Here is a 25,048-nt window from a genome sequence, read left to right as displayed (position 1 = left end):
CAAATGCAACGAATGCAAGAGGAGAGTTGTTGACAACACGGAGGCGGAACAAGGTTGCAAGCTCAAGAAGATCCATCAATGATGAAAGCAACTTTGGAGACTCAGGCTATGAGGTGACGGCGTGATATGAAGATCACGTGAAGGCAGAATATGGAACAACGAATGATTTGCATGTGCTGAAATAGAAACTCAGGAAGAACATGAAGCTGCATAGACAGATGAATGAGTTGCAGCAGGAATAGGAACAACAGTGGCCGCAACATGCACTCACGGATGAAACTGCATCCATACAAGTTAAGGATCCATCCCAGCAGCTGACACAGAGAAGACATGGTGAGCAGTGTTGTTGATCACATGTAAGGGATTCAACAACATGCATGTCGTTCAATGCACGCATGCAATCCAACCCATTCAACAGACTCACGAAGGCAAAGACAGGGAGCAAGTCCAACTAGGGTTGAACATGTACTTCGGAAAGTTGATGCGCATGACCACCAGCACACACTTGAAGATCAGCACAGACACTATGCATCAGTGTGTTGCCAATTCAAACGTACCCAAGAAGCCCATGCACATGTTAGGAGACGAGTTGGATGAAGGGGCTGAACCAATGCACTGTTGCAACAGAAGCAAGAGTTCACTTCAACAAGATGTCACCATGAGGTGCATGCACACCGTCATGGACGACCAAGCTCGGCATTAGCTCACCACCTTCACCATCACAAGCATGTCAAAGAGTTGGTCTCATCACAGCAGACCGAGTGCCAGTGATGTCTTGCAAGGCTTTCTCAAGCCATGTTGTCTCACATGTGTACATGTGCATTGTAATGTTGAGTCATGTTAAGTGTAAGTCAAGTGTCAATGGTTGGATGTAAGAGTCATAGAGTAGGTGAATAGTCATGAGGGTAGGTGAACCGTCACAAAGGGGAATGTCAAGGGTCATCCCACCCTTTGCTATAAATAGTCCCTTATAACTCATTGTATAGGCTTTTGTTCAGTGAAGCTTCAAATAAGACTATCTTGGAAAGAGCTTAGACAATATTGTAATGCGCCTTGGCTTCTCCACTGCATGGAGCTATTTCATCTCTTTAGAGGAGGTAGATGTGTCTGTAACGTTCCACTGTTGGGGTTGGCATGTTTACATGGATGTATTGTATGATTGTGACTTACACTTCTTGATATAATAAGAGCCAACACATTTTCATGCATACGTTGTTATTGTAGTTGGACTGTTCTGGTTTCCTTAATGATATATGTTGCTTAGCTTACATATTTGTGTATGAATTGATTTGTATGGAATTATATGAATATTTTTGTTAATGTGTTGTATATGTTGTTAATTATGTCTCGTCTGTGTCGACTGCTCTACCGAACACTAGACAGATCTTTCACATTAACCTTGTTGTAACAACCATTGCACTTGTCTCGGACTGATCTGTGAGTGTTGTATGTGTTATCTTACCTTGTATTATGTGACTTCTACATCTGAGTGGACTACTCCGCAGGAAGCTGTGCATGTCCTTTTGGTGTTGTGTGTTTCTAGCCGAGTTGGGTCTGATCCCTTTCAACCTGGAACTCACCTTCACGCTCATCTCCCCTTTTTGTGTTAGAACCTCTCATACATCCTCCTTGACTCACTGCATTATTCCACCCTTGCTATTGACAGAGTTATCTTACTTGCCTCTGTGCGACATTGCGGTCAAGGCATTACCATACGATGCATTGCTGAGACTCCTACACCAAACAATCTGAGGTATGATTGGGACTTCTTACCGGGGAGATCCCCTTACATGTTGGTGGGTCCAGCACCATCAACAACGCCTTGTAATAGCTTGGGTTGAGTTACTAGTCCTAGAAGACTTAGTTAGAGAAATGCTCTGGAATCCCTTGGTCGGTTGAGTTAATAGTCCTGGAAGCCCTTGTTGGACAAACACTCTGAAAGCCTAGAATAATCTCTGGGTTGAGTTACTAGTCCTAGAAGTCAGGTTGGAACAAACACTTTGGAGCCCTAGGAGGCTTGGGTAGAGACCAATTTGATGATGGTTTTGTGATGCCCGATCGTGAGATGGAATCACTGTTGTACGGGTTGAGGTGGATGGCCTCTAGAAGCCCTGGATGGTTTTAGATTGATGTGTTCTATGAGATCCCACATTCATGCTTGGAATATGGCATGAGGGTGAATGGCTGAAGAGATATTTGGCTCAATCATTCCACGGTCGGGTGGAACGTGGTAGTCCCATATGGGTTGGATTTTGTATCATTAATATGAGGTTATTTCTCCTTGTTATCTCATGAATATTATATTGGTTTATATGTGGTTTCTATGGTTATTGTATCCTTGGTATTTCTTTTGCTATTATGATGGTTATGAATATGTATTATGACAATCGCTATGTATGGATCCCATCATGTTTTTACTTGTATATGAATGAACAATGTATCTATGGCCTAATGGATGAAACTGCAGCTAAAGAGATAAGAAAACAATGCCTCATAGCGAATCTCAGATAATTATGAGACCCATATTCTCAGATATGTTATTTATACCTGTGGATTATGTATTCGTGATATGTTTGACGAAATGTCTATCACGGCTAGTAGGGGTCCAGTCAAGGTCTCATTCAAGTGATTGCAATTATACTGTCATTTCCTTGTTATCTTACTGTTCTGAAGGTTTCGTTTAATTATGGGAAGTGACATGGGCTCTGGGCCTGAAAATGTGTCTTAAATCCTAGGGACGCTAGCACTAAACTAAGAAAAATAGTCCATGGAAGCTAACTTGCAGGTTTGAGAGAGCGCCCAAAAGGTCCCTAGACGCTAGCATGCCCATAGCGTGGGAGCGTCCAGAGGTCAAGTAGTCCAAAATTTCGGCGGGACCCAAGGGCTGGTTGGCAGAAAGGTTGGGTTGGTTCCTGAGGGTCCTAATGCTGATGTTGGATGTCTGTATGGTGTGTTTCCATTGATCCCACTTCCTTAATGTGATTTACGAGGTCGAATCATATCATAGTGGCCTCTTGTCATCTACTCACCCTGGTTGTCCGATTGCTTGGGTAGATTTGGAGGAGGGTGTTACAACTTCAAAAGATAGAAAGTGAAGGGAAGACCTTAAAAGATAGTGGAGTCATAAGAACATCGCGATATTTCACGATCTTCGTTTCTCTTTATTTTGAAAGATCATATTGACACCAACCATGATTTTTATTTTGTCTAGTGAAATGCATCCTAATTGTGATAGTTTGAAAGATCATATTGTCACGAACCGTGACTTTTGTTTTGTCTTGTGAAAGCTTTAAAAGTAGAGTTGTAAAGAGAGTGAAAGTTTACAGAAACTTCAAAAGATAGAAAGTGGAGGGAAGAATTTAAAAGATAGTGAGATAGAAATTGGAGGGAAGACTTTAAAAGATAGTGGAGCCATAAGAACTTCGTGATATTTCACAATCCTCATTTTTTTTTAGTTTGAAAGATCATATTGATGCCAACCATGACTTTTATTTTGTCTAGTGAAATACATCCTAATTTTGATGGTTTGAAAGATCATATTGTCACCAAGCATGACTTTTATTTTGTCTTGTGAAATACCTTCTAAAAGTATAGTTGTAAAGAGAGTGAAAGTTTGAAAGATCATATTGTCACCAACCATGACTTTTATTTTGTCTTGTGAAATACCTTCTAAAGGTAGAGTGGTAAAGAGAGTGAAAGTTTACAAAAAATTCAAAAAATAGAGGAAAGACTTTAAAAGATAGTGGAACCATAAGAACATCGTGAGATTTCACAATCCTCATTTTTCTTTAGTTTGAAATATCGTATTGACACCAACCATGACTTTTATTTTGTCTTGTGAAATACATCCTAATTGTGATAGTTTGAAAGATCACATTAACACCCATAGTGACTTTTATTTTGTCTTGTGAAATGCCTTCTAAAAGTAGAGTTGTAAAGATAGCGAAAGTTTGAAAGATCATATTTTCACCAACCATGACTTTTATTTTGTCTTGTGAAATACCTTCTAAAAGTAGAGTTGTAAAGAGAGTGAAAGTTTACAAAAATTTCAAAAGTCGTATTGTCACCAACCATGACTTTTATTTTGTCTTGTGAAATACCTTCTAAAAGTAGAGTTGTAAAGAGAGTGAAAGTTTACAAAATTTTCAAAAAATAGAGGAAAGACTTTAAATGATAGTGGAATCATAAGAACATCGTGAGATTTCACAATCCTCATTTTTCTTTAGTTTGAAATATCGTATTGACACCAACCATGACTTTTATTTTGTCTTGTGAAATACATCCTAATTGTGATAGTTTGAAAGATCACATTATCACCAATCGTGACTTTTATTTTGTCTTGTAAAATACCTTCTAAAAGTAGAGTTGTAAAGATAGTGAAAGTTTGAAAGATCATATTGTCACCAACCATGACTTTTATTTTGTCTTGTAAAATACCTTCTAGAAGTAGAGTTGTAAAGAGAGTGAGAGTTTACAAAAATTTCAAAAAATAGAGGAGATCATATTGTCACCAACCATGACTTTTATTTTGTCTTGTGAAATACCTTCTAAAAGTAGAGTTGTAAAGAGAGTGAAAGTTTACAAAAATTTCAAAAAATAGAAGAAAGACTTTAACCGATAGTGGAATCATAATAACATAGTGAGGTTTCACAATCCTCATTTTTCTTTAGTTTGAAATATCATATTCACACCAACCATGACTTATTTGGTCTTGTGAGTTCCTCCACACAATTTTTTCAACGTGACCATGATTTTTCTTCTGTCTTGTTCAACACTTCCTGTACTCGCTATGAGGTTGCATTTACCAACGCTTTCTTCGTCTCTATGCCCCACTTCATACGCCAATTTCTTACCGTCTTTCAATTTTCCAGCTGGCTGGAATCCTACACACGGCTTTGTCCGATAATAGAAGTAGTTATATATATATATCCATATTTCCAGAACATAATTCATATCTGGAGTGTAAGAGGGAGAAATGGATCATATCGCTGTTTTCCTAAAGCTGCTGTGCTTTGTAATGGCAGAGGTCTCTGTTGCTGTAGATGACGGTCATCAATATGTATATGCTGGTCCATTAAATTCACTGCAACCTCATTCTCATTATGTTATGAATGAGCGCATGTCAATGTTGCAGGAATCTGGAAGCTCCATTGCCCGCCACGAGAAAAGGGATGTGGAAGCTCTTCTCTCCTTCAGAAACGCCATAACGGCCGACCCACATGGATTGTTGTCCAACTGGACGGCCCACAACTCTGCCAACATATGGTCGTGGAATGGCATTCGCTGCAGAAAACAGAGCAGAAGAGTTGTTTCCATAGTCCTTGTTGCCTCAGGCCTAGAAGGGACGCTTTCGCCTTCTCTGGGTAATCTCTCTTTACTGCGCACGTTGATACTTCCTTTAAATAAATTGAGAGGGAGAATTCCGCCAGAGTTTGGGCAACTTAAAGCCCTCCAAGCGCTTGGCTTGGAATATAATCTTTTATCAGGTTCTGTTCCAGGAGAATTGGGGTTGCTACAGAAACTTGAGTACTTGTACTTACACGGCAACAATTTGGAGAGTATTATTCCTCCGTCTCTTGGAAACTGCTCTTCCCTTACGGAATTGTTGATGATGGGTGGGTCTTCTAGTAAAATTGCGGGTTCTATTCCCGCAGAGTTAGGAAACTGCAGCCATCTTAGTTCTTTATTTTAGTTCAATTTGGATTAAAAGATTTTGTACCGGATGTCATATGCCGCCTTCCCCTTTCCTATCTGGACCTTAGTGTCAATAACCTTACAGGGAACTTACCGATAGCTATTGCTAATTTGAGTCGCTTAACTTCACTCCATCTTAGTTCAAATAACTTTATAGGAAGTATTCCCGAATTTATTGTCAATTTGAGTCGCTTAACTTCACTCCATCTTAGTTCTAATAACTTTAGAGGAAGTATTCCCGAATTCATCAGTAATATGAGTCAATTAAATTATTTTTACCTTTATAGAGATAATTTTATAGGAAGTATCCCTGAATCCATTACCAATTTAAAAAGATTGCAATCTCTTGATTTATCAGGTAATATTTAACCAATATAATTCCAAAAAATATAGGAAAACTTCATTCCTTGGAACACTTATATTTGGAATCCAATAATTTAACTCGAAGTATGCCTTATAGTATAAATTGTTTGTTTTCACTTCAGGTTTTAGATCTATCACAAAATAATCTGGAAGGAACAATCCCTAAAGGTATTGGCAATTGCACTTCTATGAGAGTTTTCTCTGCTCACTCCAATAAAATTTCTGGGACTTTGCTCACATCATTGGCCAATTGTACCCAACTTAGACTTCTGGATTTAAGAAAAAATAGATTGATGGGTGAACTTCCTTCCTACCTTGCATATTTTCATGACTTGAAAATTTTAAGTGTTGCTTATAATAATCTTAGTGGTGCTATTCCTCAATGTATTACAAATCTCACAAAGTTGCATGTGTTGGATTTATCCAACAATAGATTCAGTGGAAAAATACCATCTCAACTTCAGAGACTCTGGATTTACAATCAATGAATCTGCTCCCATGGATCGAGTAATTTCAACTCAATTCAGATTTGCGTACTATGTAAATATTTCAGATGAAACACTATTTTTTGAGGAAATGGTATTTGACATAAAAGGAGCTGAATATACACTATCATGTGTGTTGCCCATAGACACTATATTTGATATGTCTAGCAATGATCTCAATGGAGAAATACCCACAAGCATTGGAGGTATGAGCAGCTTGCCTATTGAATCTATCAAGGAATCAACTGGAAGGGTTAATCCCTGCATCTCTTAGTAACATCTCTGCTTTGGAGCCCCAAGAGTTAGCTCAATCGGTCAAATCAAGTGCCTCGCCAATGGGAGGTCACAGGGTCGAATCCCGAAAGCTCTTGGGGTTAGGTCAGTAAATAGGCCGAGGGGTGTTGATGCCTTCGGGTGCGTCCACTCAGTGTTGAACAACCCTGGATGTAGTGGCTACCCATTGACCCGGGTATCCGTGAACCAGAAGTGAAAAAAAACATCTCTGCTTTGGAGCAGTTAGATTTGGCTAAGAATAATTTAAGTGGAGAGATTCCTCGAGAGCTCTCTAAATTGCATGAGTTGGCTATTTTTGATGTTTCCTCTAACAACCTTTGTGGCCCAATCCCAATAGGGACACAATTTTCCACTTTTAATGTTACTTCATTTCAAAGAAATAAGTGCTTGTATGGGTGTCCTTTAGATACATGCAATGAAAATAAAAGACCAAATAGAGAAGAAAATAACACTACTATGAGTGGTAAGCCTGTAGTGGGATGGCTTAATAGAGTGGATGAGAAGATGTCATTGATGGCTTTGGTAATAGGTCTGGGAATTGGATTTGGAGGAGTGATTTTTGTTTTTGTAGTGTGGGAGAAAGCCAGGCATTGGCTTTTGTCTCCCAAAAGGCCACAAACCTTTTATGGAGTGTATCGATTCCCTAAATAATGGGACTTTGTAAATCAGAAATTGTATCCATAAAATATATGGTGAATAAAACAAATTGTTATAGTAATAGAGAGTTTTTTTTATTTATAAAGAAACAAAAAAATATTAATAAAAATTATGTCAATATCATTGTATAATAATGGTGAACATAAATATTGTTAACTATTAAAGTTTAATTATATATGATATTGATATTACTTATAATAATAAGTTATTTTTTTCAAATAATGTTTATAGTTATTTATGCAATTTCATATATATTATTGTTTTATTTTATAATGTAGATACAACTAGATGAAATAAATAAATATTGTTTAGGAAAGAACGTAATTTCAAAAATTTCATTCATATATATATATATATGTGTGTGTGTATTTACTGAATAAATAAATAATTTTATATTTATAAAAATATGTATATCTTTAATATTCGCAAAATAAAGTTATTGATTTTTAGTTTTTAATATTTGTAAAATAAAATTGGTGGTTGAGGAAAATGCATATATTCATGAGTAAAAAATTAGATAAATGTATGATATGAATAACTGATGCAATGAGGTATTATCTTTCCACCACTAGTATGAAAATATAATCAACTCTAATTTGTTCACAAGTCACATCAAAAAAATATAAGACATTATTTTCCTAGCCTGCTCTTTTTCAATCAGTGCACAGGATAAAGCATTACCTATATATATATATATAGTTCTGTTTATGATTTCATTCACACATCTACTACCAATATGTGGTTCAAGCAAATATAAACATTGTACATTAAATCTAATCTATGAACCAATTATGTGGTAATATTTAATTTTGGCAATTTGATATTAATACAATTTGTAGTCCTAAGTTTTTCCAAAGTCTTCCTTGGATGGTAAAATAGATAAATTATTTGAAAATAATAATAATAAATAAATTTATTTAATATATATCAAATGATTAGGGTGTATTTTATTAGAATATATGTTGATTTTTAAAGAGCTAAAAGTTAAATTCAAAAAAAAAAATTATAGTAAAATTTTCATTTAATAATTATTGAATATTATTTATTGTAATTGATATTTCACTTATACTGAATGAGATTTTACTATTTCTAATTTATTATTTATTGTAATTGATATTTCACTTATACTGAATGAGATTTTACTATTTCTAATTGTACTTAATTTTTTGGGCAAAAAAAATCTATTCATTATTATTTTGAATTTAATTTTGTTTAAATAATTTAATATGTAATAATGGTCTTTATAACCAATATTGTTTGATAAACATTGTAACATTGTCGAGTGAATAATAATGTTTAGATTTTTTTAGTAAAACAAATTTTAAAGTTTAGTGGATATGTTGTTTTTATTACGAAGTAACTTCAATACTTTCCGGTGTTTTATTAGATGTTAGAATAAAAAATGTAACAATTATTGCAATAATTGATATAAATATGAATTGATTCATTATTATCAAACATTATCTTTATTATGTTGAAATGATGATAAAATTAATTAATGTCTTGCATGCACGCAACAAAAATATAACTTATGCAAGGAAATCGACCATATAAATAATGAAATTTCATATTAAAAAAAAACAATGAACATGAAACTTTCAAAGTAATGGATAGGTAATGTGGGCTCAATATCTTTCAAAAGGAAGATTATAAATTTATTATTAGTTTTCAGTATTTTGACACTTCACATCCCTTTGGAGAGCTTAAGGGAAGCTAAAAGAATGTAATTGTACATGGAAACATAATTATTGAGAAAGAAGCTAATGAGTCACAATTATATAGAAGGAAATTATGAGAAAAGGTATAAAAATGAATTAATTAGACAAGAAGAGGAACTTTTTGCTATTGGAGCTTTATAAATTCTTTTATGAATTTTAATGAAACAAAGCCAGCCCTCAAGACCAATTTTGAAGAACAACTTTGATTTGGGTGATGGGGGTTGAGAACTACTCCTAGTGCCTTGTTATTACTGCCACTATAAATTTGTATTCGTTTTGTGATAGACTTATATATATATCTATCTATCTATTTATATATATATATATATATATATATATATATATATATATATATATATATATATATATATATATATATATATATATATATATATATATCTACACACACACACATTCTTGATTTTTTCTGAAAGAATTGCCTTGAAATGGTGAATGTGAGGTTGTGAAAAATGGTTTCATAGTAAAATTGTCGATATTTATTTTATATTCATGTGTGTGTGTGTGTTTCTACTCTTTGTCTTGAATAATTTTTCTTTTCTAGAAGCATTAACTATATTATATATAGTTAACCTTGCATTCACTAATTAAGTCACGCTATACGGAGAACCCATATTGCTGGGCAGGGCACTTTGCAAATGAAAACAAAATTTGGGACTATAAGGAGGGCTTAAATTGTATGGCTAGCAGAGACACTCAATCCTCATCAATTCATCATTATGAACCTTCAAATTGTGTACTCCCATCCTAGCCATGTCACTACCTAAAGTGATAAGTTAGACCCAAATAATGTGTTTAAGGATAGTGCAACTACTTTTGAAAATACTGAGCCACCTCTTGAACATATTTAAGTGGTTCACTATTGAAGTTAAATTATTTATGTCATCTTACTCAATCATATGACTAGGAGATTGGGTAGTAGCCTATTGTGATTTTATTTCCCAAACCACAACCAACTTATAAATCATTGTTAAGAATTGGAGTACAAATAAAACAAGACAATATTGGTAGAAAAGGCTTAATGTCGTTCTCTTTTTTCTTGTATTGATACCACTATATAAATTTGTAGCACATTAAATTTACCATTAATGTTGTCTTCACATCCATCTGTTCTACCTCAAAATCAAAAGCAGCAACAATAGATAAAAGTAATCTAATAGAAGTTACCTTGGCAACAGGAGAAAAAATATCACCAAAATCAATTCTCGACACCTGGGAATAACCTTTTGCTACCAACCGAGATTTGTATTTCTCCACCTTTCCTTCTACATTTGTCTTCTTCTTGAACACCCATTTGCTACCAATGGGTTTCCTTCCAGCTGGCAACTCCACCAGATCCCAAGCCTCATTTTTGTGCAAAGATGCCATTTCATCAACCATGGCCTCTTTCCAGAGTTTTCCATCCTCTGAATCTATTTCTTCCTTCACAGTTCTAGGATCATCATCAGTAATAAATAAAGAAAAATTTGAACAGAAAGCAGATGGACTATACCTTTCTGGCTACCTTCTTTCTCGAACTGATCTTCTCACTCCTGGAGTTTGTGGCTCTTCATCTTCTGATTCCTCCTCTGCTGTAGAGTTTGATTCTTTCTCCTTTAGTTCAAACTCTATCTTCTTAGGTTCCTTTGGTTGGACTTCATGTTTAATAACATCTTTTACCTCTCTGAATATCACATCTCGGCTGTACACAACCTTCCTTGTTACTGGGTTCCAAAGCTTATAACCCTTTAAACCATCCTTATACCCAATAAAGATGCACTTTTACGATTTACTATCCAACTTGGTTCGTTTCTTCTTTGGAACATGTACATATGCATCACATCCAAATACCCTCAGATGTGAAAGAGGGGGTTTCTTACCAGTCCATACCTCTTGTGGAGTCTTATCCTCCAACGCTGATGAAGGTGATCTGTTGTCTAGGTAACATGCTGTCTCCACCACCTCTGCCCAGAATTCCTATCCTAGCCTGGCACCACTGAGCATGCTTCTTGCCCTTTCCATCAACGTCTTGTTCATTCTTTATGCAACTCCATTTTGCTGAGGTGTATATGGAGTAGTCTTTTTCCATGCTATACCACACTTCTTACAGAATTCTTCAAATTCCTTACTGCAGAACTCTCCACCATTATTTGTCCTCAGCACCTTTATCTTCTTCTCTGTCTAGTTTTCCACCAGAGCCTTAAATTCTTTAAACTTGTCAAAGACTTCAAATTTCTTCTTAAGGAATATATCCATGTATTCCTTGAGAAGTCATCTATAAATGATACATAGTACACAAACTTACCCAGTGATGGAACCTTCACAGGTCCAAACACATCACTGTGCACAAGCTCTAATATATGTTTCGCCCTCTTACCACCAGAGAGGAAACTCACACGATTCTGCTTCCCATATACACAATTTTCACAGAAATCAAAATCCATAGAGCTATTACTCATACCTTCTACCATACTTCTACCATGAAGTATTCGAAGGCCCTTCTCTCCAATATGTCCAAGCCTTTGATGCCACAGCATGGTCTTCTCTCCAGAGACCACTAGATTTTCTGCTCCACTTTCAAGAACCACAAAATTGTTGCACCTATCAACAACAGTGCTACCTTGCAACTTGTACAGAGTTCCAATTTGAACTCCTCACATCAATACCAGTGCTCCCTGAACCATCTTGCAGGTATCCTTCTCGAACACTGTTTTTACACCTGCATCATCCAACTTGCTTACAGAAATCATGTTTCTGGCCAATTCAGGAATATGCAGACCACTCGGAACTGTTCTAACCCTTCCACCTTGCAACTTCAACTTTACTTTACCACGACTAACGATTCTAGCCTTCCTCTCATCCCTTAAGAAGACATCACCACCATCGTATTTCTCATACTCGCAAAACCACTCTCTATGGGGAGTGAAGTGAAAGGATGCACCTGAGTCAATCGACCATGCCTCATGATCTACATGTGTACTTGAAGAAGCCAAGTACACATCCCCACCTTCATCTGAGGTGGTTTTCGCCTCTGTAGAAAGAGCATCATCAGATCCCTTTCCTTTATCAGGAGCTTTAGATTTACAGTCCCTTTTGTAGTGCCCTTCCTTTCCGCATTTCCAGCACACCACCTTTATAGGTTTTCCTAGAGATTTAGATCTCCCACTCGATGACTTATTTTTGTTTCTGTTCTGGGACCGTCCTCGTACAGACAAGGCATCACCATTCTGGCTCTCCATATTTTTCCGTCTCATCTCCTCCGTCAGCAAGGATGAGACTATTTCATCAAACTGCAAGGCAGTTACATTGCTACCTTTTGCAATAACCAGACTATCCCACGAATCTGGTAGAGAACACAACAAACTGATGCACTTATCTTCATTTGAAATTTTAATATCAATAGATGCTAACTAACTTACCACAGTATTAAATGCGTTCAGATTCTCTGTCACCGAGTCTCCATCTTTCATCCTCAGGTTATACAGCTTTTTCCACAAGAATAGTTTATTCACCAGAGACTTAGATTGGTACAAAGTCCCTAACTTGTCCCACAAAGCCTTCATCATAGCTTTCCCTGATACATTCGGCAATACTGAATCTGAGACACACAATCGTATTGTGCTCTTTGCCTTCCGATCCAACTTCTTCCATTCTTCATCGGAAACTCTCGTTGGTTTAGTACCTGGATCTACCACGATCCACTGATCTTTATCCACCAACAGATCCTCCATCTTGATTTTCCACAACTCAAAACTCTGACCATTAAATTTCTCAATCTCTATCTTTCCATTGCTCGTCATCTTCTTTCACCACCAGAATCAATCTTGCAGATCTCCCACTGAACAGGGTCTACCACAGGCCCGAGCGAAACCCCTCAACAACAAAGGCGTCCCCTTGAAGCCAAAACAGCTCTGATACCAAATGTAGGTTTTAACCCTATACAGAAATTACCTACATACGAATTCTCAAACACATAAAATAAACAATGCGAGAGCATAACACATAAAACACATATACACAGAGATTTTCCCCTGGATCCCAAAACCGGGACTACCAGATTGATTTTTCATTATGTTCCTTTCAATGTTACAATACATATTTATACATGCCGAAGCATCTAATACCATGGACTGAAAAACCATCACGTCCAAACCCATGGACCGAAAACCATCGCATCCAAAACCATGTGCGAAAAACATGCACAAAACCATAGATAGGTCTGCCCAACCTAATATAGGGTCCAAAACCAAAATTTTCTAGGGCACTGCCCCGGACTTCATAGAGTGGGGTTACCTGCACCCCTCAAACCCCCCGTGACTCCCCCCGCTACGCAATCGGCGCAATGAAGGGGGGGCTTTGCCCCCCTCCTACCCCCCGGGTTAACTACATGGGCTAGTAGTGGAAAGAATATAACACAACCCAATAGAAATTGTGAGCTCGCAAGTTTCCAATTGTTTCCTCCGAGCCAGATCACACTTCTAGACCCAGAAAGTGTGATACGGTCGTGAGCAAGGGAAAGGGTCTCTCAGGGAGATGCCAGGTGCCAAAAATAGGAAATAAACTACTGAGATTGAAGAGATGAGTAAGGCCACCTACCTGAAAGTAGAAGATCCTGATTCTGATGGTCTATTTATCACTACGGTCTCCACAATATTTAGGGCCTTTTCCTCATCTCCAAATTCATCATAGCTCACTTAGAAAATGAATCCAAATTGGAGGGAAAACGCCCTTTTATAGAAAAATCCCCAATTTTTATATTGCCCATTGGGACTAGACCGTAGCTTAGTTTGATGAATCATCAGCACCGTTGGAAAGCTCTCACCGAGCTCTAAAATGGGTCTTCCTCAGTTTTTGATGATTTGACACTTCACCCGGAAACCATTTTTCCAAGAAGGGTCACTTCGTCGCCTCTCAAAAACGAATTTCATCATAAAGAGACACTCGTACTTTGAGGTCCACCTCCTCTTAATACTTGTCATACCATACGTCGATTTTTGTCATGAGTAACCATTATTTACTTATGTTTTCATGGTCCCCACCAGGCCTCATTTGTGTGGCAGCGTCATCGAGTCACCCTTGTTCAAAGCATCCACGATGAGTCACCCTTGTAGTCTTGGAGTCTATTTCATGCCCCATCATATCATGTCACAGTATTCCATCCATATTTGCATACCATTCATCCTGTGTTGCCCATTTTGGCCTCTAGTCATACTGTCCCCATCCCCTCCGGAGTTGAGTCAGTTGCTGCCAGGTCAACCATGCACTTTATGCTCTGACAAGGGTAGTCATTTGTTTGTCCCTTAGTCCCTTTTCCCCATTATCCCAGGTGTCATTCCATCAGTCACATTACTATTTCCCCTCGTGCTTTAGTTGAGGACCCTCATTTCCTCATCTATCGCAAGCCCTATTCTATCGACATCAACTCATTTATTCCAGAAGAACAGCCTAGAGGGCGGTGTATCTCTGTTCCAGCTTCCATTCTTGTTCGACACATTGGATCGAGCAAAGTGTCTCATTATTTCCCTTTGACTTGGTCGTTTCATGTTCGTGATCCATACACTTGATGGTCTAGCGATGCAGCAGATTGTACCAGTGATTCCTAGGTGTGTGTGAGATGTTTCAGACCTCATGAGGGGGTGGCCCTTCAGGTAGCCCCCCACATGCCTGAATGTATATCTACTATGCTACAACTTCAGATGCAGTTCCATAGAGTTGATGGGTTCGGTTCCTGCCGATCACGACGTTCATAGCATGTACGTCTCCTTCAGATGATCCATTCAGTTTTGCAGAGCCCTTCTTTGTTCAGCAGTGCTTCTCCAGTTGTTTTACCCTCCCTCCCACCCATTTTTTTTTTAGAGAAGGGGATTTGTATTTTATGTACTCAAATATTATTGTATCCAGTCTTGGCTCATGTTTTTACCAGGTGCATTATGTATATGGGACGCATTGTATTATTTTTTCACCTTATTATGCCAACATGTCATGTACCATTCAACATGTACTTCATTGCTCAATTTTATATTTATGGGCGAACCATTATTTTTCTACTAAGTTATCTCGGCAAGTATGGGAATGCCTCCCCCGCCTCAGTGAGGTCTAATACCACAACATAAAAGGAGACTTATCCTCTTTCTCGCCCCTTAGTCTATCTCTTTCAAATCTCTCTCTCTCTCTCTCTCTTTTTGACTCCCCTATGTTGTCTAGTGATTGTGTATTTACAACATACTTCGGTAATACGTTTTTCTCCTAACACTTGTACGTTGGGGGGCAATTTGTTATCACCCAAAAATTAATCATCTAGCCTAATTTATTAGATGGATAGTAAATTGCTTTCACTGTGAGAAATTACTTAATAAACCACCTTTGTTAAATAATTTATAGTTAAACCTATGAAGAATAATTAAATAAATCACTATTTATTTGATTTTCTTCTAGGAATAATTAATTAAACCCTTGTTTTATTATTATTCCTTGTTTCTCTAAGAATAATTAATTAATCACTAATTAATTATTACTCTTTGTTAAATTTGACTAAATCCCTTAGGAATAATTAAATAAATCCTTATTTGCTTATTATTCCTTAACTAATTCTTTGAGATGATAAATAAATCATTTATTTATTCATTATTTCTAAATAAAAGTTTAAATACTTTTTCCATCATAAACAAATATAATAAAATATTCCAGGTGGTTATTCCAAGAATGGGATATGATATATTTTATTATTGCTCATTATTCGAGGATAACTCAATATTTTGTTATAAATAGAAGGGTTTTCCATTCATTATTCACTTTTGATTATTTTCATTGTTGCACTCACTATTGTAACTCTGATTATTTTCATTGTCGCACACCATATTTTTGTTGGATTTATGATTATAAAGGAGAGAGACTCTACATAAGCTGAAGACATTTGAGGATAGCCAAGAACCCATCCCATAGAGGGGGATTGTTAACATTTATCTGTTATCTTCACATGTGTTATAATAAAATTATTCTTTACATATATGGTTTCCATTGGATGATTGGAGTTATTACTCTTTCTTTTCGCTGTTTAACTATGATTGTGGCATAGATCCAAAATTTGGCAGGTTTTGTTTCTACCAGTTGCTACAAATCTACAATGTTTAGAAGCCATTTATATTGTTGAGATTGTTTGTCGTCCACAATCTTAAGTGGGTTCTTTTCATATATCTTTGAGAGGAAAACACTACAACAATATACTTTTTAGAATTTTAATTATTAATTTATAATAATGTAGCAGATAAAATTGGTCTCTCCAAATAATAAATCACTTGCCACTTCTCTTCATTGTTCACAAAATAAATTGCAACCCCTGTCCTGTGAAATTCTTTCCCACTAATGATTACTCTCTTCTATAAGCCATATAGGGTCGCAGTCTTATTTACAACTTAGAATGCTATCTTGCTCACTTGTAGTCCTAGCATTGAAATCACCCACTATAAGGACTTCACCTAGTTGAGAATATGTTGCAATATCCGCTTTTAAGGTTGCAAAGAGATCTTTGTGGTCAAGCCCTCTACTTTTGTAATTTTTTGAAACTTGTGGCGCAAAATAGCATGCTGCAATTCTGATTTGATTTCCATTTTCTGATATTTTAAAACAAATGAATTGTTTATTTGAGTCTTCTTTTTCTAACTGAATGAAATGGCCTTATTTTTCTCTCACTAATACCACGATACCTCGTGACCTTTGCCATTTCTTCAGTACTGATTCGGATTTAGATAGGAATGCAAAAATTACAGAGATAACCATAAACACATAGATGCAGCGGAAATAATACTTCATTCCATTAATGTAAAATACTGAAATATGCTTACAAAGAGAAATGAAAATGAACTAGCTAGGGTGATGGTAGCTTATGTCTGAGAAGAGATGTGGCGGCTACATGCCTCTGAACTGCCTTACAATGAGGCTCAAGGGCATTTTAATTATTGAACAATAAGAGAAAACCCTAAACAACCAAAACCCTAACCCGAGAAGATGTAACACCAAGAGTTTATGGGCCCCGTTGAGGTGAGTTGGACAACCAACTTCCCGGGGTCATGACTTGGTCATATTATCTCCGTTTGACGTGCATGATAACCCGTTGGAAAGATCTCTCCGAGGACTACGACAAAAAAGACGATTTTAAATAAAAAAATTCTAGCGGTAGATTTCCAAAAAAGCGTTGTTTAGGGCCTCAAAACAGCTCTGGAAGTTTAGGACCCGAAAAACTAATAAAAATAGTAAATTGTGCTACAATTAAGGAAACTGAAAAACTGAAAGAAGCAATAGTGGGTCCAAGTGGAATTGGCGGGTGGCCACCAATATCCACCTGGAAGCAATGTTCCCCATTGCGTTGAGTTCCTCCATGAGATGAGGAAACTTCTGTTGAACTTGGTCCCTGGTGAGCCACTTGCCCTGGTGAAGGAGTTGGCCTGCTTTAACAAATCGATACAGTTGGATATTCTGCTGGCGAGTGTACTTGATCTGTGTGTCCATGATACAATTAGTTGCAGCTTGTTCCATGTAATCTAGATTTAACTCTGTGGGTGTGAGTTGTTCTGCAATGTCGAATGTGTCTAGTAATGGTGGAAAGTATGGCCGAAGGCGGTCCACATTGAACACTGGGTGCAGGCCAAGGAATGGGGGAATGCTGAGCTCAAATGCATTGTCTCCCACAACCTTGGTAATGGTGTAATGACCATATCGGAGTGGTTTGAGTTTCCGATAGGCTCCGGTAAGGCGTTCCTTTTGCAAATGCAACCAAACTTTGTCACCCACCAGAAACTTGTGTGGCACCCGATGTTGATCATGTCGCTGCTTGTACTTGGAATTTGATTTCTCGAGAATGTCATGGACCCACTGGCGAATATGTTGGATGTGCTCAATGAAGTTGTTTGCCTTATCTGTTTCGGACTGTACATGAGCTGAATCTGCGTGAGTAGCTGCAAATGGCATGGCCGCATCAATGGGACATAGTGGCTGGAATCCCAATCCCACCTGAAAAGGGCTGTGGCTAGTTGAGCTGTGGAGAGCCTGGTTGTAGCTATGTTGAACATAGGGGAGGCTCTCATCCCATGTGCGTGGATGGTTTGAGTTGTACATGCACAGAATGTGTATGATCATCCTGTTGACAACCTCTGTCTGGCCATCAATCTGAGGATGGAAGGATGTGGACTTAGTGATTTTGGTGTCCAGCATCGACCAGAGACTGGACCAAAATGTACTGAGGAACCTGTTGTCCCAATCTGAGACGATAGACTATGGGATCCCAAATTGTGCCCACACTCGTTCAAAGAAGAGTTTAGTAGTGGCTTTAGCTGTGATATTCTTCTTGCAGGCCGCCATAATGGCCATCTTCGAGAACCTATTGACGACCACAAAAAAACAGTCCTTTCCATGCTTAGTGGAAGGAAGGCCTGACATGTAATCCACGGAGATGGATTCCCAAGGTTGACTAAGGGTAGGCAGTGGGGTATAGAGACCTTGCTTCTTGATGGTCAGTTTGGCAATGGCGCAGACAGCGCATGATCTGATGTACTTCCCGACATCCTATCAAAGATTCGGCCAATAGAAATACTTTTGCAGTACTGCCACCATTTTCTCGACCCCGAAATGCCCAGCAGCCCGACTATAGTGTGCTTCCCAAATCATCTTGGCATGCTCACTTGAAGGAACACAAAGGTGACCCAGGTGGCATAACAAGGCATCCTGGAGGTGAAAATCTGGAACATGCTAACCCTCCAAGAGTGTCTGGTATGTGTGGCCGAATTCTGGGTCACTTTTGTAGAGAAGTGGCCAATAAGAAGTCTCGTGCCCATAAGAGTTGACCACGGTGGTTAATGCCATGATCGGTGGTCGACTAAGGCAATCTGCAACATTATTGGTGCTACCCTTCTTATACTTGATATTCAAATGGAACTGTTGCAGGTATGTGGACCACTTCTGATGGCAATCATTATGCAATTTCCCTTGGGTCTGTATGAACTGCAGGGTTCGGTGGTCTATGTGGATGACCATGTCCTTCCCCAAAATGTAATGCTCCCATTGTCGATAGGCCTGCACAATGGAATACATCTCTTTTTCATAAGTGGGATACTTCTGGACTATGTCTAAAAGTGTCTCACTGTGATATGTCATTGGATGCCCGTGTTGAGTAAGGATTGCCCCAATAGCATAGTCAGAGGCATCTGTCTCGATCTCAAATGGTTGTTGCAAGTCTGGTAATGCGAGCACTGGTGCCGAGCAGAGGCGATCTTTCAACTCTATGAATTTCTTCTGTTGAGATTCAAACCAAAAGAATTTTGCTTTCGCTCCTCCCTTGGTGACTTGACTCAAGGGCTAAGTGATATGAGAAAATCCCAATACGAACCTGCGGTAGAAGTTGGCAAGGCCTAGAAAGCTGCGGAGCTCTGACAAAGTGGTTGGAGATGGCCAATCCCGAATGACATGGATCTTTGCTGGATCCACATGCACCCCTTTTTCATCAATAATGTATCCTAGATACTGATCTTGGGTCATGCCAAAAGTGCATTTCTCCAAATTGGCACATAACTTGTGTTGCCGCAATGTTTGGAGAACCTGTCGAATGTGGTGGAGGTGCTCTTCCCAACTCCAGCTAAAGATCAGGATGTCATCCAAGTATACCACTACAATTGAGTTAGTGAATGGCCACAAGCTGTCATCCATTAGCCTCTTGAAGGCTGCAAGAGCATTCGTCAATCTGAAAGGCATAACTAACCATTCAAAAAGGCCCTCCTTGGGTTTGAAGGCAGTCTTCCACACATTGGAGGGTTCGATTGGTACCAGGTGATATCCTGAATTCAAATCGATCTTGTTGAAATATTTTTCCCCCTTTAGTTGGTCCAGGAGGTCATCAATCCGTGGGATCGGGTACCTATTACGGACAGTGATCTTGTTTAGCACCTGATAGTCAATACAGAGTCGCCAAGTCCCATCCTTCTTCTGTACCAACACGATCGAGCTCCCACATGGTGATGAACCTAGATGGATGTGACCTTTCTGCAGCAGCTCCTGAATCTACCTCTTGATTTCATCCTTCTCCAGAACGGAGCGCCGATAGATTGGTCCATTGGGCAGCGGCGCACCTGGGGTCAGATCGATGGAGTGCTTGACTTGACAGTGCAGAGGAACCCCTGCGGGGGAGGTGAAGATGTCCTTGTACTCCTCCACGACCTTAGTTTTCGTGCGAAGAGGCCTTGTCTGGAGGTCGTGGCCACCATATTCTTCTTTCCTTGAGGGTGTATCATCAAGAAAACAAATTTCTCGATTTTGGAAATGAGCTTACTACATTGTTTTGCAGTAACCAAAGAGATGGCAGTAGGCGGTGCTACCTCCGGTATCCTGTACAACTTACTTCCCAAAGTAACAATAACAACATGGGGCCTTGATTCATACACAGCATGTCGCTTCCACAAGTATTTTTGTCCTAATAATATATCACAAACTTCAAGGGGAGCAATGTCACACAATACCTCATCCGTGAAGGGCTTGATGCTGTATGGAAGGTGACACTGTTGGCTCACGCGAAGATCCCATCCTTGGTGAAGCCCCCTGATGGTGTATGGTTGTGGATGTGTTGTGGTCGGTAAGCCTAGCCGCTTCACGACCTTTGCCGAAATGAGGTTCTTTTGGCTCCCACTATCGATAATGAATTATAGCGGAGAGCCATTTACCCACATCTGGGAGTGGAAGAGATGCTCCTCTTCCTCTGGATCTTCGGGTTCCTCCTTCTAGATATTCGTGGTGGCAACGGTGGCATTTGGCTCTGCATCGATAATCTACTTCCCTTTATCATTCCCCTTGTCGGGTTCTGACTCAGAGTCGAAACATGCATCTGATTTTGAAACCTTTAGCTCAGCCACCAGTGACTGCTTGGCCCGACACTCACTTGTGTTGTGAGTGGAGCTCTTATGGAACTCACACCACTTTCCCGTGTCCTTTTTCGGCTTCGCGACACTGTTCTTTTCTTGCAGCTTTGGCACGTTGTATTGGGCTGCCCCACCTTGGCTTTGTCCTTTGTTCTGCGGTTTGGGGGCACCTTTCCCTTCCTTCGAATTTGCAGATCCAAAGTCTCGCTTCTTTTGTTTGAACTTTTTCTCGACTTTAACGGCATATCGGTATGCCGTGCCGAGTGAGGAGATGTTCAGGAATTCTATTTCTTCCTGGATGTACTTGTTAGGCAGTCACAGTATTTGAGTACCAAATGTTGCTCTGAATCCTTGATACCCAACTTTGTGTGAAGGGTATGGAAGATATTGGTAAACTTCGGCACATCTTGGTCCCTTCCCTGCCACAACGTGGTCCACTTTATGTATTGATCCTCATAGCTTCCGACAGGGTAGTACTGCTCCTTGATGGCATCCCAGAATGAATTCGAAGTGGGTGCAGCTGAAAATAGTGAGCCTGTACTTTCATCCTTCTACTCGCAATAGGTTTCCCACCAGTCCTTAACGTGGGGGGCTGTTTTGAGAAGAGCGAAAAAAATCTTTTCCTGACTAGAAAAATCATGATCAGAAAAATAATCCTCTAGTAGATTTAACCATTTATCGACAGCATCTGCGTCTAGCTAACCCTCGAATATGGGGATTTCAAAATTAACTTGTACCTTAAACGGTGTGGCATTTCTAGAGTAGCTGTTGGAAGCCGATGGCTCGCCCCTAGGTAGCTGTTGAAGGATCTGGGCAAAGCTATCCATCATCGCGTTTGTTTGTCGCTCAAGGGCTTCTTCGAGCAAGATTTTGATACGATCTCCTACCCCCTCGTCTTTCTTTTCATCTATCATGTGAGGCTGTCAAGATTTGCGAGGTTGGACTTGCAAATGTTCGACCAGTTCAAGCCCTAACTCCTTATATCCCAACCTCGTTGGGGACATGCAAAGAAAAACAGAGAAAAAAAAGCAGACCGCTCTAATACCACTTATCCAGATTTAAACAGGAATGCAACAAATTACAGAGATAACCATAAACACAGAGATGCAGCGGAAATAATACTTCATTTCATTAATGTAAAATACTGAAATACGCTTACAAACAAAAATGGAAATGAACCAGCTAGGGTGATGGTAGCTTATCTCTGAGAAGAGATGTGGTGACTACATGCCTATGAACTGCCTTACAATGAGGCTCAAGGGCCTTTTTATTATTGAACAATAAGAGAAAACCCTAACTCGAGGAGATGTAACACCAAGAGTTTATGGGCCTCGTTAAGGTGAGTTGGACAACCAACTTCCCAAGGTCGTGACTTGGTCATATTATCTCCGTTTAACGCGCATGATAACCTGTTGGAAAGATCTCTCCGAGGACTATGATGGAAAAGATGATTTTAAATAGAAAATCGCGGTAGATTTCCAAAAAAGTGTCGTTTAGGGCCTCAAAACGGCTCTCGAAGTTTAGGACTTGAAAACCTGCTAAAAATAGTAAATTGTGCTACAATTGAGGAAACTGAAAAACTGAAAGAAGCAATGGTGGGGGTCCAAGTGGAATTGGTGAGTGGCCACCAATATCCACTTGGATCAAGTACCCTTCAAACAAAGGTGTCTTGAACCCTTCATGCTCATGTGTTTCTATGAGTAAAATTATATCTCTATCTTCCGCAATAAGCCCTAACCCAGGGCCTTGTTTCCATCGGTAACCTCTGCAACTGTAACAAACTCATCTTAAGGAAACCTGGGTATGACTTGATTACTATTTGTTTTGACATGCATGACTCATAGTTGAGTCTTTGACCTTGCTTCATGATTGACTTGATTGCTATTTGTTTTGACATGCATGATTCACAGTTGAGTCTTTGACCTTGCTTCATGATTTCTTGCTAAAAAGTTTGTTGTCTCTTCTTTGTGTCTCTTCTCTGCTATGTTTTGGAAGGAGGTCCAAAAGGCACTATCACAACTTTATGTTTATATATATCTTGCCACTTCTTTGTTATTTTTGTATTCATCAAAATCGGTTGTTATTTATTTATCCATTGCTATATCTATGGGTTATTTCTAAATTTTTAATATATATATATATATATATATATATATATATATATATATATATATATATATATATATATATCTTAGGCTGTGGTTCACAGACACCCTGGTCAATGGGTGGCATTACGTCCACGGAAAAATCTGGGCTAATCGACCCCGAAGGGAATCTAGCCCGATGGCCCACTAGCAAGGCCTGACCCCAAGGGCTTCCGGGAGATTGCACCCTGTGACCTCTTGGTGGCGAGGTATTGATTTTGACCAACTGAGCTAACCCTTGGGGCTAATATAATTATAATAAGATTGAATGTGATTAATCTGAAAAACAATCTTATTATCAATATGGATCACAAAATTCTAAGATCTAACAATATAATTATAATTTTTAAAAATTAAATCAATCTAAATTTGTATTCTATTTTTTATAATAAAATATTCTAGGTGGTTATTCTAAGAATGTGATTAATAATATTTTATTATTGCTCATTATTCGAGGATAACTCAATATTTTGTTATAAATAGAAGGGTTTTCCATTCATTATTAACTTTTGATTATTTTCATTGTTGCAATCACTGTTGTAACTCCGATTATTTTCATTGTCGCGCACCATATTTTGGTTGGGTTTATGCATTATAGAGGAGAGAGACTCTACATAAGTTGAAGATGTTTGAGGATAGCCAAGAACCCATCCCATAGAGGGGGACTGGTAACATTTATATGTTCTCTTCACAGGTGTTATAATAAAATTATTCTTTACATATCTGGTTTCCATTGGATGATTGGAGTTATTACTCTTTCTTTTAGCTGTTTAACTATGATTGTGGCATAGATCCAGAATTTCGCAGATTTTGTTTCTAATAGTTGCTGCAGATCTACAATGTTTAGCAACCATTTATATTGTTGAGATTGTTTGTCATCCACAATCTTAAGTGGGTTCTTTTCGTACATCTTTGAGAGGAAAACACTACAACAATATACTTTTTAGAATTTTAATTATTAATTTATAATAATGTAGCAGATAAAATTGGTCTCTTCAAATAATAAACCACTTGCCACTTCTCTTCATTGTTCACAAAAGAAATTGCAACCCCTGTCCTGTGAAATTCTTTCCCACTAATGATTACTCTCTTCTATAAACCATATAGGGTCGCAGTCTTATTTACAACTTAGAATGCTATCTTGCTCACTTGCAGTCCTAGCATTGAAATCAGCCACTATAAGGACTTCACCTAGCTGAGAATATGTTGCAAATATCCGCTTTTAAGCTTGCAAAGAGATCTTTGTGTTCAAGCCCTCTACTTTTGTAATTTTTTGAAACTTGTGGCGCAAAGTAGCATGCTGCAATTCTGATATGATTTCCATTTTCTAATATTTTAAAACGAATGAATTGTTTATTTGAGTCTTCTTTTTCTATCTGAATGAAATGGCCTTCTTTTTCCCTCACTAATACCACGATACCTCGTGTCCTTTGCCATTCCTCCAGTACCCTTCAAACAAAGGTGTCTTGCACCCTTCATGCTCATGTGTTTCTATGAGTAAAATTATATCTCTATCTTCCGCAATAGGCCCTAACTTAGGTCCTTGTTTCCATAGGTAAGCTTTGCAATTGTAACAAACTCATCTTAAGGAAAACTGGGTATGACTTGATTGCTATTTGTTTTGACATGCATGACTCATAGTTGAGTCTTTGACCTTGCTTCATGAGTGACTTGACTGTTATTTGTTTTGACATGCATGACTGACAGTTGAGTCTTTGACCTTGCTTCATGATTTCTTGCTAAAAAACTTGTTGTCTCTTCTTTGTTACCATCTTGCTGCTATGTTTCGAAAGAAGGTC

General features: G+C 38.4%; 1 pseudogene; it reads right to left on the bottom strand.

Annotated features, from left to right (window-relative positions):
* The window catches only part of LOC149147243 (ran-binding protein 1 homolog c pseudogene), a 42,880-nt pseudogene extending 38,806 nt beyond the window's left edge, over positions 1-4,074 (bottom strand).
* Between the last annotated feature and the right edge of the window lie 20,974 nt (positions 4,075-25,048).

The sequence above is a fragment of the Pinus tabuliformis genome, chromosome 9 (assembly GCF_031772625.1).
Source record: "Pinus tabuliformis cultivar Carrire ecotype Pingquan chromosome 9, CPIR1, whole genome shotgun sequence".
Taxonomy (NCBI): domain Eukaryota; kingdom Viridiplantae; phylum Streptophyta; class Pinopsida; order Pinales; family Pinaceae; genus Pinus; species Pinus tabuliformis.
This window is presented reverse-complemented; position numbering and strand designations above follow the sequence as displayed.